Raw genomic sequence first — 15,499 nt, 5'->3', positions numbered from 1 at the left:
TAGAAGAAATGATCAGTGAACTCCAAGACAAGGCAGTAGAATTCATTCAGTCTGAGGAACAAAAAGAAACAAAGATTGAAATAGAATGAAAATTGCTTAAGGAACTTTAACTCTCCTTCAGCCATTATAATGGTTGACTTACTCTGTGTTCACTTGCATGGTTCACCTGCCTGGGGCCTACTAGCTATACTGTGGGGCATGGGATAATGCTTCTCAAGAGGCTACTAAAGGATAGGATGCAACCCAGAAGTGTGAAGAGTTAAGTTCTAGAGGGAAAGCTTCAAATATCAGAAAACAGGAGATGGGCAGGACCTGTGAAGATTCATACCTTCTTTTGTTCTTCCGCTGACTATTCTGAGGCACATTTCTTTTCTCTTACAACTTTCCAGAGATATTCTTCATGCTGTGCAGATGCATCTACTGATGTGTCTATTTATGGATCCTCATGAAGCACTGGCTAGCGCAGTAATCATCACCTTGCATTGCTTGCCATTCTTCACGCTTAAGTCCACTTTCCCTCACTCTTACTGCCCTGGATTGCCATCCTGCCTGCTGAATCTGCCCCCAGATAAGCACTAATACTTAATCTTTGCTTCAATCTCTATTTTCTAGAGATTTTTGAACTAAGAAACTTTTAAACCTTTTAGGTTTAGTCAATGTTTTCCTCAGAATTATGCTCCATTGGCTACTTTATTGATTGGTAAGTATTCTGATGTCAAAAAAGTAACAAAAATTAGAGTAAATAAGGACATTTGCTTAATAATTTACACTTCACCTACCATTCAAATAGATAAAAATTACCTATATATCTTAAAGCTAAATTTTAATAGATGCATTTCTATTAAATTTTAAACATTTCATTCATTTTTAATATTTATATCTAAATGATTAAAACATTTAGGTAAGTTGATCTGCAGTATCTAGACACTCTATCAATTTCTAAGAAACATTGTAAATAATTCTTTCTTTAGTTTTATGATATTAAAAAGAAGAATCTCAGGGTCAAAAGACATGGATATGAATTCTAGTTCCATCATTTATTATTGGTGATATTGATTTCAGTTTATTCCTATGTATATCACCTATTCAAATGTATGATAGCAAAAATAGAATATATGAACCTATTGCATATAATGTTACTATGTAAATTCAGTTGAACCTTGAACAACATGGTTTTGAACTGCATGGGTCTGCTTATATGCAGGTTTTTTTCAATAAATACATACTGTAGTACTATACCATCTGCAGTTGGTTGAATCCATGGATGTGGAACAGTGGATACAAAGGGGCAACTGTAAAGTTATACATGGATTTTTCAACAGCCACAAAGCTTGGCACCTCTAACCCCCAGGTGGTTCAAGGGTCAACTGTAGGTTTGTTTATAGAATTTACATGACTCTTAAGTGTCCCAGGTTTACCCTGTCTCCTCTCACCCCCAGTTTGTCACATTTTCTGTTTTCTCTTAAGCAGAAACCCTTTCTCTTCTTCACCTACCTAAGGTTCAGAATTAGACTACAATATGAAAAATTGACCATCATATCCAAATATAATGAATGTCAGTTTCTGAGTCATCTGGGGTAAGTCACTGAGCCTATTTGCATTTCTGTTTCCTCAAGTGGAAAATGCAGTGGAAACATTTGTTCTTTCCTTATTCCATAATGATTTTTAAAAAGAATGAAACAGTCACCAAAAGAGTCATTTTTTAAAACTTTGGAGTATGTACATCATGGATAAAATTATTGTTATTCTTATATTTATTTTGCAACATTAAGAAAACAACAAAAATGAAGAAGAATACAATTACCTGACGAAGGAGGAGATGAAAAAAATCACAAAAAATTAGGAACATTGTTTGTCCTCAATGTTGCAAAAATCTCATTTGTATTATCTCTTTTCACAAAATCATGTTACTGGCTCTAATAGAAGGATGATCATACATATAGTATAGGAGAAAATCTATTTAACATAATTTTAGCTCCCAAGGGCAAATTAGCATATGGATACGATTTGACTGATATGTTAACTGGAATGGATACATTTTTTTCTAATAGACATGTCTTTATTAAGTGAATATTTCTTACATAAAGATTTTTAAGATTTAAAAAAATAATGCCTTAAGAATGAACAAGTTGGTATTTGAAATTTAGCAAATGACTAAATTTGCTACTCTTTGACGCATGTTAAGTAGCCAAATGTTTTTATGTTTTTATTTTTATAAATGTTGTTCTCTCATGTTATTTCTCCCCTCCTCCCGAAGACATATTTTTGGGTCAGGTAATTTATGCTCTGTCTAAACATGTATTCAAAATAGAAAGTATATGGTAAAATTTCCAATTATCCACCTACCAGGAGGTAATTTAGCAGTAATTAAGAGCAGGGACTGCGGGGGCAGGCTGGCTAGAGTGTGAATCTCAGCACCACTCCTTAGCTGTGGCACTGAGCAGAATTGCTTAACTTCTTTACACCTAAGGACATCTCATTTGTAAAAGGAGGATAATGAGCTCTTTGCAACAGAACTGCTCTGAGAATTAATTTAGTTGAAGTATGCAGAGGGCTTAGCACAAGGCTGGGCACCAGTATGGAGCCATATCGTAGCCTGAAGCAAAAAGAAAAATCAGTAATATGTCTTTAGTTGTAGAGAGAAAAGCGCTTATCTTTAACTAAAATGTTAGTATTTTGTTCATCATGGATTTTTTGCGTGAATTTTGATATTTTTGAACTATTGCATTAAAATATTATAGATCTTAATTACATAGTTTTTTTGGCACCTTCTTAACTTTTGTTCTGAAGGTGAGTGCCTCACTCACCTTACCTTAGTCCCCGCCTTGGGGGTGCTCATAATAAGCAGTCAATAAATATTAGGTAACATTAATATTTGGCCAAGCAGACACAGGTTATTTCCAAGAATGATGGGTTATGAGTCAGATTACAGGGGGCTCTGTGAACATACAGTAGGGGGACTCTTACCTAGTATAACAATTCACAGGAAGTCTCCCAAAGGAAGTGAAATACTAGCCAAGAGCTGAAGGATATGCAAAGTTTAACAGGTGAAGAAGCAGGAAAGATAAGGAGAGAATAGTGCATGAAAGTGGTAGGAGAGAGAAAAATCTAGGACATGAGAAGTTGACATAATCTAGTATGGCGATGGCCTAGAATATCCAGGGAACTTGAGTATAGGATTAGGAAGAGTATTTAGGGCCAGATTAATGGTAGTTTACAAATAATATGCAGACTCAGAAATGGCTTCATGGGTGTGAGACTTGTGCAGTTGCACAGTGCTTTTTGTTTAGAAGAATCCCATGCTTGTTTCCATGCTCAGTTTACACCATTGGAAATTCTTAATAAGTTTTGAACAAGGAGCCCCACATTTTCACTTTGTACTTGGACCTAAAAATTATATAGCTGGTCTTAGGTAGACTTTATCATCAGGGCCTCTCAAGTGAAGTGACAGGAACGATTAAAATTTATAAAGATTACTATTGTTGCTGTTTGGTCTGGGTCAACATTGAATGCACCATTACCATTTAGAGGTAGTTGTAGTCCCCCAGGAGAGAAATACTGTGGCTTAATGTGAAAGAGTGCTGAAAGGGATAGAAAATGTAGAAGGATATTCAAAATTTTTAGAGGAGAGACCTCCAGGATATAGTGCAGAAAAAAAGTGCTACCTTTTGTGTAAGGGCAATATATTTTATCATTTTTTAAAATATTTGCACATGGAAATATTGGAAAGATACTGTATGTGAAATTAATAAAAGTGATTACCTGAGTCCCAGGTGATGGTTGTGGAACAGAACGATTGAGGCATAGATGAGAAGGAAACTTGTGGGTGTATATTTTGGTTTTTGTGATATATTGTGATTTTTGAACCATGTGAATGCTTTTAGGACTCAAAAGATGAAATACAAAATAAAAAGAAAGGCATGCAGACAAGAGATAGTCACAAACCACAGTCTACAGAACTTAGTGATTGAATGTGAGAGTGGTAAGGAAGAGGGAGAAATAAAACGTAACTATATAGTGGTCATTGTGGATGAGTCTCCACAATCCATTCCACCACGAATGACTGGTCTAAACCAACGGTTGTAATCCATTTTCCCTGCCAGTGATTTGTTTAGGAATAGACTTGTGACCTATCCTGGAAACATGACCCACAAGGAAGTAGGCTTCAGGATTGTATTCCTTTCCTAAGGCTACTGTAACAAATTATCACAAACTGTGTGGCTTAAAACAAAAGAAATGTGTTCTTTCACAGTTCTGGAGGCTAGAGTGTAAAATCAGGAACAAGACAAGGTTGCCCACTCTCACCACTCTTATTCAACCTAGTTTTATAAGTTTTAGCCACAGCAATCAGAGAAGAAAAGGAAATAAAAGGAATCCAAATTGGAAAAGAAGAAGTAAAGCTGTCACTGTTGGCAGATGACATGATACTATACATAGAGAATCCTAAAGATGCTACCAGAAAACTACTAGAGCTAATCAATGAATTTGGTAAAGTAGCAGGATACAAAATTAATGCACAGAAATCTCTGGCATTCCTATACACTAATGATGAAAAATCTGAAAGTGAAATCAAGAAAACACTCCCATTTACCACTGCAACAAAAAGAATAAAATATGTAGGAATAAACCTACCTAAGGAGACAAAAGATCTGTATGCAGAAAATTATAAGAACCTGATGAAAGAAATTAAAGATGATACAAATAGATGGAGATATATACTATGTTCTTGGATTGGAAGAATCAACATTGTGAAAATGACTCTATTACCCAAAGCAATCTACAGATTCAATGCAATCCCTATCAAACTACCAATGGCATTTTTCACAGAACTAGAACAAAAAATTTCACAATTTGTATGGAAACACAAAAGACCCGAATACCAAAGCAATCTTGAGAACGAAAAACGGAGCTGGAGGAATCAGGTTCCCTGACTTCAGACTATACTACAAAGCTACAGTAATCAAGACAGTATGGTACTGGCACAAAAACAGAAAGATAGATCAATGGACCAGGATAGAAAGCCCAGAGATAAACCCACGCACATATGGTCACCTTATCTTTGATAAAGGAGGCAGGAATGTACAGTGGAGAAAGGACAGCCTCTTCAGTAAGTGGTGCTGGGAAAACTGGACAGGTACATGGAAAAGTATGAGATTAGATCACTCCCTAACACCATACACAAAAATAAGCTCCAAATGGATTAAAGACCTAAATGTAAGGCCAGAAACTATCAAACTCTTAGAGGAAAACATAGGCAGAACACTCTATGACATAAATCACAGCAAGATCCTTTTTGACCCACCTTCTAGAGAAATGGAAATAAAAACAAAAATAAACAAATGGGACCTAATGAAACTTCAAAGCTTTTGCACAGCAATGGAAACCATAAACAAGACCAAAAGACAACCCTCAGAATGGGAGAAAATATTTGCAAATGAAGCAACTGACAAAGGATTAATCTCCAAAATTTATAAGCAGCTCATGCAGCTCAATAACAACAACAACAAAAAACCCAATCCAAAAATGGGCAGAAGACCTAAATTGACATTTCTCCAAAGAAGATATACAGACTGCCAACAAACACATGAAAGAATGCTCAACATCATTAATCATTAGAGAAATGCAAATCAAAACTACAATGAGATATCATCTCACACCAGTCAAAATGGCCATCATCAAAAAAATCTAGAAACAGTAAATGCTGGAGAGGGTGTGGAGAAAAGGGAACACTCTTGCACTGCTGGTGGGAATGTGAATTGGTACAGCGACTATGGAGAACAGTATGGAGGTTCCTTAAAAAACTACAAATAGAACTACCATATGACCCAGCAATCCCACTACTGGGCCTATACCCTGAGAAAACCATAATTGAAAAAGAGTCATGTACCAAAATGTTCATTGCAGCTCTATTTACACTAGCCTGGAGATGGAAACAACCTAAGTGTCCATCATCGGATGAATGGATAAAGAAGATGTGGCACATATATGCAATGGAATATTACTCAGCCATAAAAAGAAACGAAATTGAGCTATTTGTAATGAGGTGGATGGACCTAGAGTCTGTCATACAGAGTGAAGTAAGTCAGAAAGAGAAAGACAATACTGTATGCTAACACGTATATATGGAATTTAAGAAAAGAAAAATGTCATGAAGAACCTTGGGGGAAGACAGGAATAAAGACACTAGAGAATGGACCTGAGGATATGGGGAGGGGGAAGGGTAAGCTGTGACAAAGCGAGAGAAAGGCATGGACATATATACACTACCAAACGTAAGGTAGATAGCTAGTGGGAAGCAGCCGCATAGCACAGGGAGATCAGCTCAGTGCTTTGTGAACACCTAGAGGGGTGGGATAGGGAGGGTGGGAGGGAGGGAGACGCAAGAGGGAAGAGATGTGGGAACATATGTATATGTATAACTGATTCACTTTGTTATAAAGCAGAAACTAACACACCATTGTAAAGCAATTATACTCCAATAAAGATATAAAAAAATAAAAAATAAATAAAATAAAATCAAAATGCCTGCAGGATTGGTTTCTTCTGGATACTCCGAGGGAGAATCTTTTCCATGCCTCTCTCCTTGCTTCTAGTAGTTGCCCACAATATCTGGCATTCCTTGGCTTGCAGCCAAGATCACTCCAATCTCTGCCTCTGTCTTCACATGACCTTCTCTACTGTGTGTCTTCTCTGTCTCTCTGTGTTTACATGACGTTTTTATAAGAACACTAGTCATTAGATTTGGGGCCCATACTAATCAATAATACTGTCTTTATTTGAAGACAGTAAAGATCCTGGCTTTAATTAAACTATTGATATTTTGTTCATCATGGATAGAACATGATACCATTTTAACTAATTACATCTGCAAAGATCCCAATTCCAAATAAGATCCCAATCACAGGGGACACAATTCAACATACACCAGGGCGCTTCTGAAAATTTTTCGCACTCCTAAATAGGAGAAGCAGGAGCCATAGTCCGTTCCTTTTCTGGGTATTGTCATGTATGGAACTGATGCTTGAACCTGCTGCCACCACCTTCCTGCCAGTCTGGGGGTGATGCCAACATGTGAAGGAAGACTTCCAAGAATATTACAGAGAAGGGGAACTAGTGCTAAAGAGAAGTGTTATGTGAGATACATCTATTGTGTAAGCCAGTTTTACTCAAGATTTCTATTAGTTTCAGCCAGTGGCATCTTAGGGGATATAATAACTCTCAGATTTCTTATTAATCAATCCGATGTGGTGTTATACTCTGTGGGAGTATTGAAGCAAAATAGTTTTGGTGGAAAAGATGTCACAAGTGTACCTTCTGAAATAGTGTTACTTCATCTTATAGAAAATACCTGATCAAATGACTGATTTATGGCTTATTAGTTACCTTAATTAATCTAAGGGTTTCTCTACAGGACATTCCATCCAGAGCCAACTTAAGGTTAGTTTGTGATTCTGCATGACACTTGTGGAGTTTGACCAGCTTGGAGCTCTATTGTCATTAAAACATCCACAGAAAATAGCATAATTTTGTGAGATCTATAGTGTAATCACTTAGTCATTTGTAGGCAACCACTTGGTCCTAAGTACTGAAAAGTGAGGGTTTGGTAAGGAGGCTGCTGTGGTGGTCCCTAAGAGAGGTCATGAGAGCTTGATATAGAACAGTGAAAGTGACATTAGATAAGATGATATACTTTCAGAGGAGGAATGTAACATTCTTGGAAGTACGATTAGAAATTGGAAATAGACAAAGGAGGCAGAAGAGCCAAATCTGATGCCAAGTGTTTGAACCCCTCAATAAGTCCTTTCTTTATATGCTGTCAAAACAATCAGGGCCATTGGGCATGTGAAATTGATTTGAGGACATTTTGTTTGATGTGATATTTGAGTTCTTCTTTGATTTAATTTCCTGGATAGTAAAAAAGAAAATCACTTTTATTTTAGCTTTTACATTAATTTGTGCAATGCTGGATCCAGATGGAAAAACAATGGGTCTCCTTTTATCTCCCATTAACCTAGAATATCTTTAAAAATGTGTTGATCGTGTCTAATAGTTGGGCTTTCTTAATGGCTCAATGACTTGGATATGGTTTGATGGTGATGTGAATTCTTTGGTAGGTTTCCCTAAAATCATGAATAAAATGCATTTTTATAGAAACTGTACTGCACATTTAAACAAGTCACAGTGATACCAATAATGATTACTATAATTCTTAAGAATCATGAATAATATTAGTTTGTATGACAGTGTTTCTTTTCATGAAAATACAATGGAAAGCATCTTTATTTTTGACATACCACAAGTTGTTTTAACCTCCATTTTTGCATTTAAATTCATTTCTGAGAATTGAGAGCAGCAAACACCAAATCCCAGTGAACACAGATTTGGCACCATTCTATGCACTTTTAATTTTATATTTGTGCTAAAACTCATGCACTTTCTTGCTGCTTTAGGGACATTGTTCTGTCAATAATTTCCTTATTTTCCTATGTCTTCAACATTTTACTTTCTTTTGTCTCTTTTCCATCGGTACATACACAGGTTCTGGTATTGTCCATATTTATAAAATCCTTCCATGAACCTTTACTTCCTCCATCTAATCTCATTCTTTCTCTTTACATCCACTCTTTCATTTATTCAACAAGTATTAATTCAATACTTTTTATGTGAATGGCATGTCCTAGGTGCTGGAGATACAGTAGTTCATAAAGCAGATACAAATCCCTGCTCCGATGAAGCTAATGTTATAGTGTGTGGAGATAAACTAAGGAGTAAATAAAATAGGTAGAATGTTATATGATAATAAGTACTATGGAAAAAGAGAAAAGCAGGGAAGAGATGTAGAGAGAGGTCTGGGGGAGGAGTTTGCAATTTTATATTAGATGCTCAGGGAAGACTTTACTGAGGAGTACTATTTGTGCAAAAACCTGAAAGAAAGGAAGGAATAAATTATAGAGATACCTGAAGGGAACTGTATTTGAAGCAACAGGAAGAGCATGCACAAAGGTCCTGGGGCAAAACAATATCTGACTTATTTGAGTAATATAATGAGGCTGCTATAGCTGAAACTGAGTGAAGGAAGTGGGCAGTTGTAGAATTTGAGGTCAAGGAGGTGTTAGCAGGGGACAGATTACGTAGGTTCTTGTGACTATTCCAGGAATCCCTAGATCTAACCATATTATTGCTGATTGAAAGGGAAGCTATTGGTGAGTTTTGATTTGAGAAGTGATATTTTAGTTAGAATAGTCTTGCTGTTTGTGGCATATAGACTCTAGGCAGACAAGAGTGTAAGTGGAATGGCCAGTTGGGAGGCTATACTAACTGTCCAGAAAAGAGATGGTGGTGGCTTAGATTAGGGATAGCATTGGAGGAGAGGAGTAATGGTAAACGTGGATACATTTTCAAGGAAGAACAAACAGATGGTTTCTTGATGGCTTCAGTGTGGAGGGTGCAATGGCCATTTTATTGGAAAAAGTGGTTTTTATATGCTGAATTTCCTTCTCACCTCTAATCACTCTCCAACTTGCTGCAATTTGGGGTTTTGTTTTGTTTCTGTTTTTATTTGTCCCTGCCTTTCCCCTGAAACTTCTATAAGAATCTTGAAAACCATCATGTGTTTCCTCAGTCTTGATCTTACGTGACCATTCTGTAGCATTTGTCACTGTTCATCCTCCTTCCTTCTTCAAACTTTCTTCTCCCTTGACCTGTGTGGCTCTCAGTTTCTCTTGGAATGGCAATCTCAGCTGGTCTGACTTCTCTTTTTTAGGCTGCTAAATGAGCTTCACTTTTTCAGTGAGGTCTTCCCTGACTAACTGGTACAAAATTGCAAACTCCTTCTTCCCTGAAAATTCTTGGAACCCAAGAGATTAGTAAAGTTACATTTCTCACTTTCATTCCAAACTTCACAAAATCATTCAGTGATGTTAGGAGCATGTGTCTCTATTATAGAGAGATGATATTGGCCTTATGTTTGAAGTTGTGGGAATTTCTCAGATTACTACTATCATTATTATTGCTCTTAGACTATTACAATTGTAAAAGAATATATTATATATATGGACTCTTTACAATGAAATCCTCAACTGGAGTCTCTTGACTGAGTTACATTTAATGTTAATAATGGTCCACGAGTAGACAATAAACTGTGAGGCTAAATCATTTCTCAGAAACTAAAGGGCTATCTATACAGTAAATACTGGCCTTTCATCGCAAGGGGGCAGAGATTCCCTTATTAGTTGAAGAACCCTTACTTGAGCAAGGTACTTACTTACCTTCTCTGCATCATAGTTTCAACTTTAATAGCTTTAAAATTGCTTACTGCACAAGATTATTATACAAATTAAATGAATTGTCACGTAAAATCTAGTTCAACAGAAAGTTATTGAGTTACTTGAGAGTCAAGCATTGCTCTAGGTGCTGGAGATATGGTGATAGATAGGATAGCCCTGCACTCAATTCTATTGTAATCTGGTTGAGGCAACAAACCTTAAAACCAAGGATTACTAAACCTTTTATAGGTACTCTATTAAAAGCTGACAGAAGCAGAGGAGGAGTGAGTGAGTCAGAGTCTCACCTGAGGAGATGATGCTTTAGTTGAGTCTAGAAGTCAAGGTGTTATTTTGAGAAGGCTGAGAAGGGAGCCCAAATTAAGAACATTATGCTCAAAGGCATGTAGTTGAAACAGTACGTCTCATTCATGTTGTAGGAAGCTCAGTAACGAAATCAAAAAGGCTTTTAAAGAGGTTGCAATCCTGAGAATAAAGATTTAGGTAGTGGCTTGTGCAGTAAACTAAGAAATCTGAACCAAAAGTCAGCGTTACTATAAAGGATTCTAAGCAGGGGATTTATGTGATTATATTAATCATGTTAAAAGGTTACATTGGGAACAGTGAGGAGGATGGATTAGAGGGAGGCTGAGCTAAGAGAACAGGGAGAATTCTAATGATGTAAATCACTAAAAAATGAGGTCTGAATTAAACAGCAGTGATAGAAATGGCATACATTTGAGGCATATATAGGAGGTAGAATTGACTGACCATAGTGACCAACTGAATGTGGTAAAAGATGGAAGTTTCCATGTTTCTGTTTTAGATTCCGGATGGATGACATCATTCATGAAAAAAATAAGAAATAAAGAAGGAGAAATCAGAGTCCAAGGTGAAGACAGTTTCTTTTAGCAACATATTGCATTTGAAATTTTATGGAATATCCAGTGATTTTTGGATAAAGACAGAATTCTTTAACATGGCCCTCAAGACTGCATGGTTCTGTCCCCCCTTCCATTCCAGGCTCGTTCACGTGACCATCTTCCCCATTTCTCTCTGATGGAGCAGCGAGCACCTTCTTTTTGTCTCTTGTATTCGCCATCACAGAGCCTTTGTACATGATGTTCCCTCAGCCTGGATCATCCTTCCTTCTCTGCATTGCTTAGTTTTTTTCCTACTCATATTTCATAGTTCAGCTTCAGATTAGATTTCCTGGGGAAGTCTTCCCCAACTTCCTTAACAAGATCAAATCCAATAAGCTTTCATAATACTCTGAGGCCCTCAAGAATATATTCATTGTGGAAGAAGAAAATACTAGAAGAAAGACAAATGTACACTGAGCAGCCAAAACACAACAGATTTCCTTACAACTTTTATCTTGTTCATCAATGTGTGTCTGGTCTCTCGGTTCCAGGAATTCCTAGATCTAACCATGCTATTGTTGATTTTAACAAATTCAAAGACAGAGCCTGGATATGAGAAATATCCCAAGGGAAACAGTGATAGGATTTGATGACTGAATGGATCTGGATATTATGTCTAGATTTTTCTTCCTGAATGAGTAGAAGGATGATTGTAATATTGACAGAAATAGGGGAATCAGGAAAGTGAGTTCATTTTTCAGGGAAGATGGGTAAAAATAATTGTGAATATTGAGAAAGTTATAAAGGACTCCATGCTAGCTGTGAGATAGATAAATTTTAGCCACTGTACCTCTTCATTAAAATCTAATAAAAGCTTTTAGGTTGTTAATTATTCCTTTCTTCAGTAAGGTAGATGACTCATGGACAAGGAAAGTCTTTTTGTGTAATCAGTGTCTGCCTTGTAACTACTAACCTCTTTTTATCAGATCTATTATAGAAAATATTAGTTGAAAGACGACATGTTAGGTGAGGATTTTGTTTTTCTTTCTCTATCGACAGCATTAATTAAGCTATTAGTCGGGTTATTCTGATGCCAGTTATTAGGACATATTAGGAGTTTTATTGCACTGAGATGTGCTCAGCAGACATGACCTCTTTCTCTACTTTTTCAAATATCTGTTCTTCAGAGTTTACCCATAATGTCACTACCTAATTAGACTCTAACAGCATGAAAGGTTTTTTGTTAAATATAAAGTGGCTATGCTAAACTCTGACATAGGAAAACTAGAGACGTGACTTAAAGGAAATGAAAGGTTGTCTCCAAGTTTAAATCTTTCATTAGTGAGTAGGTAATGCTACTTTTTGACCAAGACTATTTTGTTCAAGTTTAAAGATTACTCACACAATTTATTTTTTTTAAGAGAAAAATAATATAGAAAGACCACAGTCAGGGCTATGACCTAGATTCTGTGGGATCCAGAAAGAGAAGGTGTCTCCAGGTTTCCAGCAACCTGTCAGAGTCAGTTCTAATGCTTCTACATAGTCTGTTTAAGATGTGGTCATGGCTATTTCCAAGGCTTCATTAGCATTTCATTCATATGTAGTGCTAAGTTTTCAGTTTCCTTACATTTTGGGGAATTATTATTTACATAAGCACTCAATGATAATATAGTCATGACCATACAGACTCTGATTTAGTAAAATTTACCAGTTAATATTTGGAATAATATATTTTACAGTTTTTTAGTAATGTGACATAGTGTTTAAAATTCAGTACTGTTTGGTGGTAAATGTGGTTGAGGTACTATGGAAAATTATCCCAAAGGAAGTTACTATAACCCCCTAATCAGATTACAAAACTCTGATCACCAAATATACATTCATTCATTCAACAAATATCTGTCAGTGTCTATTAGACAATAAAATACATTGGATAGAATTTTATCTCTGACTTCTATTTAGAATAATAATTTTTACTTATAGCTTATGCAGCAAATCCTAAGGATTCATGCTTTACTTGAGTACTATGATATTTTTTCCCACCAATATTAGGCACTGTAGACCTAATAAAAACTTGAATTTATACAATCTAACCCAGAATAAATGGATGTGTTCTTTAATATTTATAATCAGAATTATTTTTATTAATAAGTAGGAAGTTGTTATTGGTTATTCATTCAGTTATTTATGAGTTTTCTGTGTACTTCACAGACTTTATATTGATATATGACTGTTGGCTGAGTGTAAATGTACACTTATGAGAATATGTATTAAGTAAAGTTTACCTTAAAAATAAATTTAGTTTCTTACCCTACTGTCTGAGGATTGTTATAAAAATTGATCTCAGGAATATTTGTCTAAACTATTTCCAACTTGCGTTTAGAAGAAGTGAGGAGGGTAAAAGAAGAGCAAGGTTATTCGAGGTCTCAACAGTTAAATGTCTCATGAAAAGGATTCTTTCCTACACATGTTCTTACTCACTGCACATTGCACACAGATGATCCTAATCACTGCTCCTCAAATCACCTGATGCCTCAATTACCTTGGCTTCAGTGAACACATTCCAAACTCCAGAGCACCCATATACGTACTCTGATAATAGGCTGCCAATTAAGTTTGCCAATTAAGTTATCTTTCTCTGGAAACTTATTATGGCAGTTCAGTGAATATAATATCATTAGCACCCTTATATCATAGCCTGGGCAGTTGCTGACACTGCATGAATATAATTGCTAAACTGTCAAAGTAGCTGTTCAACCACAATAGCCTTGAAATTAAAAAAAAAACCAAAAACCCCTGTAGCTGTGTATTCTTGTTTACATATGTGAAGCAAGTGCGTTAAGTGTGAGTGTATGCATTTATGCATGTGTGTATAAGTAAGTCTTCTGTATAAATATTTAGATGAGAAAAATGATTGTCATACACAAAGAAAGCACAAATACCTAGATAGAAGATAGAGGAATTATTAGTAAAAATTGCCTATAAAGCTCATGCAACTTTGCCACCAATAAAAATAACATCAGTTGTAGCTATGTTCAGTATTTCTGTAACATGGAACACTCCCGGATTGAATTTTGTCTTGTAAAAATATCCTATAAGGTATGCTGTTTCCACATGGAATCTGGGAATGAAATTAACACTAATTTGAAACTCTAATTATGAAACAATGTTTGAGAATAACTAAACTCTTACTCTATAATTAGACTACACACATTTTCTAGAAAGTTAAGCATAAGGTTACACAAAAATTATGAATATTATTTACTGAGATTGCAATGTAAGCTGGAATCATTCTTATTAATTAATTAATTAAACTTATTCTTATTAAGAAGCTGGTGAAAGCCATCAGGAGAATAATCTGCTTTACTGGACACTAGTTCTCCTTAGAGTAGTGATAAAGAGCCTGATAACTGGAGTCATTCTGATTGAGTCAAAAATCTTGTTTTTACTACTTACTTGTACTTGGTAAATTCTTTGACCACTCTAAGCATCAATTTCTTCCATTTATAAAATGGGCATTAAATAAGCACGTGTCTCATAGGTTTATTTTGAGGATTAAATAATGCAATACATAAAATATTTAGCATGGTATCTTGAAAATGGTAATCAATATATGATAACTTCTATTTCTATGATTATCTATATTTTTAATTATTTAAAAATTTTCCAAGTTTTACTGACTCTTTTAATGGATCTTATATAAAACTGGCCTGTGCTGATTTGCTACAATTTAGATTAGAGCCATTACTACAATTTGGTCTTTACTTTTACATATGCTCAGTGTTTCCCTTAAGTAAGGTATTTATCGATTGTATTAATAAGGAGAATCGCTTCCCACAAAATGGATGCTGTTTCACCATTTAATTTAATTTATTTATTTGGTTGCACCAGGTCTTAGTTGTGGCAGGCGAGCTACTTAGTGGCTCCTTAGTTGTGGCATGTGACCTCTTAGTTGCGGCATGCATGTGGGATCTAGTTCCCTGACCAGGGATTGAACCCAGGCCTCCTGAACTGGGAGTGCAGTCTTAACCACTGTGTCACCAGGGAAGTCCCCACCATTTTATTTTGTTTGTGAGTTTTTTTCTAAGCTTCAGTTCTGTTATTTAAGCTCCCTGGCTGTTTGCCTATATGTTCAGTTCCTTTGTTTTCTGCTGTGCTACAACAAAAGGAAGGGTACTTAAAATACCTCTTGGAGAGAATTAGTAACTTCCTAATTGAGGTTTTCATGTGAAAAACCAATCATCACTCTCCCACTTCCTCCCATAGAAGTTTGGACTCCATAACGCTTCCAGATTAAACCATTAACGTTACTCTTTTGGTTGCATCAATTCAATGTATCCTTGGGTCTTAAGATAATGCGTGATATGCCTTGTT

This window comes from Tursiops truncatus, chromosome 5 (assembly GCF_011762595.2).
Source record: "Tursiops truncatus isolate mTurTru1 chromosome 5, mTurTru1.mat.Y, whole genome shotgun sequence".
In the NCBI taxonomy this organism is placed as follows: Eukaryota; Metazoa; Chordata; class Mammalia; order Artiodactyla; family Delphinidae; genus Tursiops; species Tursiops truncatus.
The sequence above is the reverse complement of the archived record's forward strand: the minus strand, read 5'-3'. Positions refer to the sequence as shown.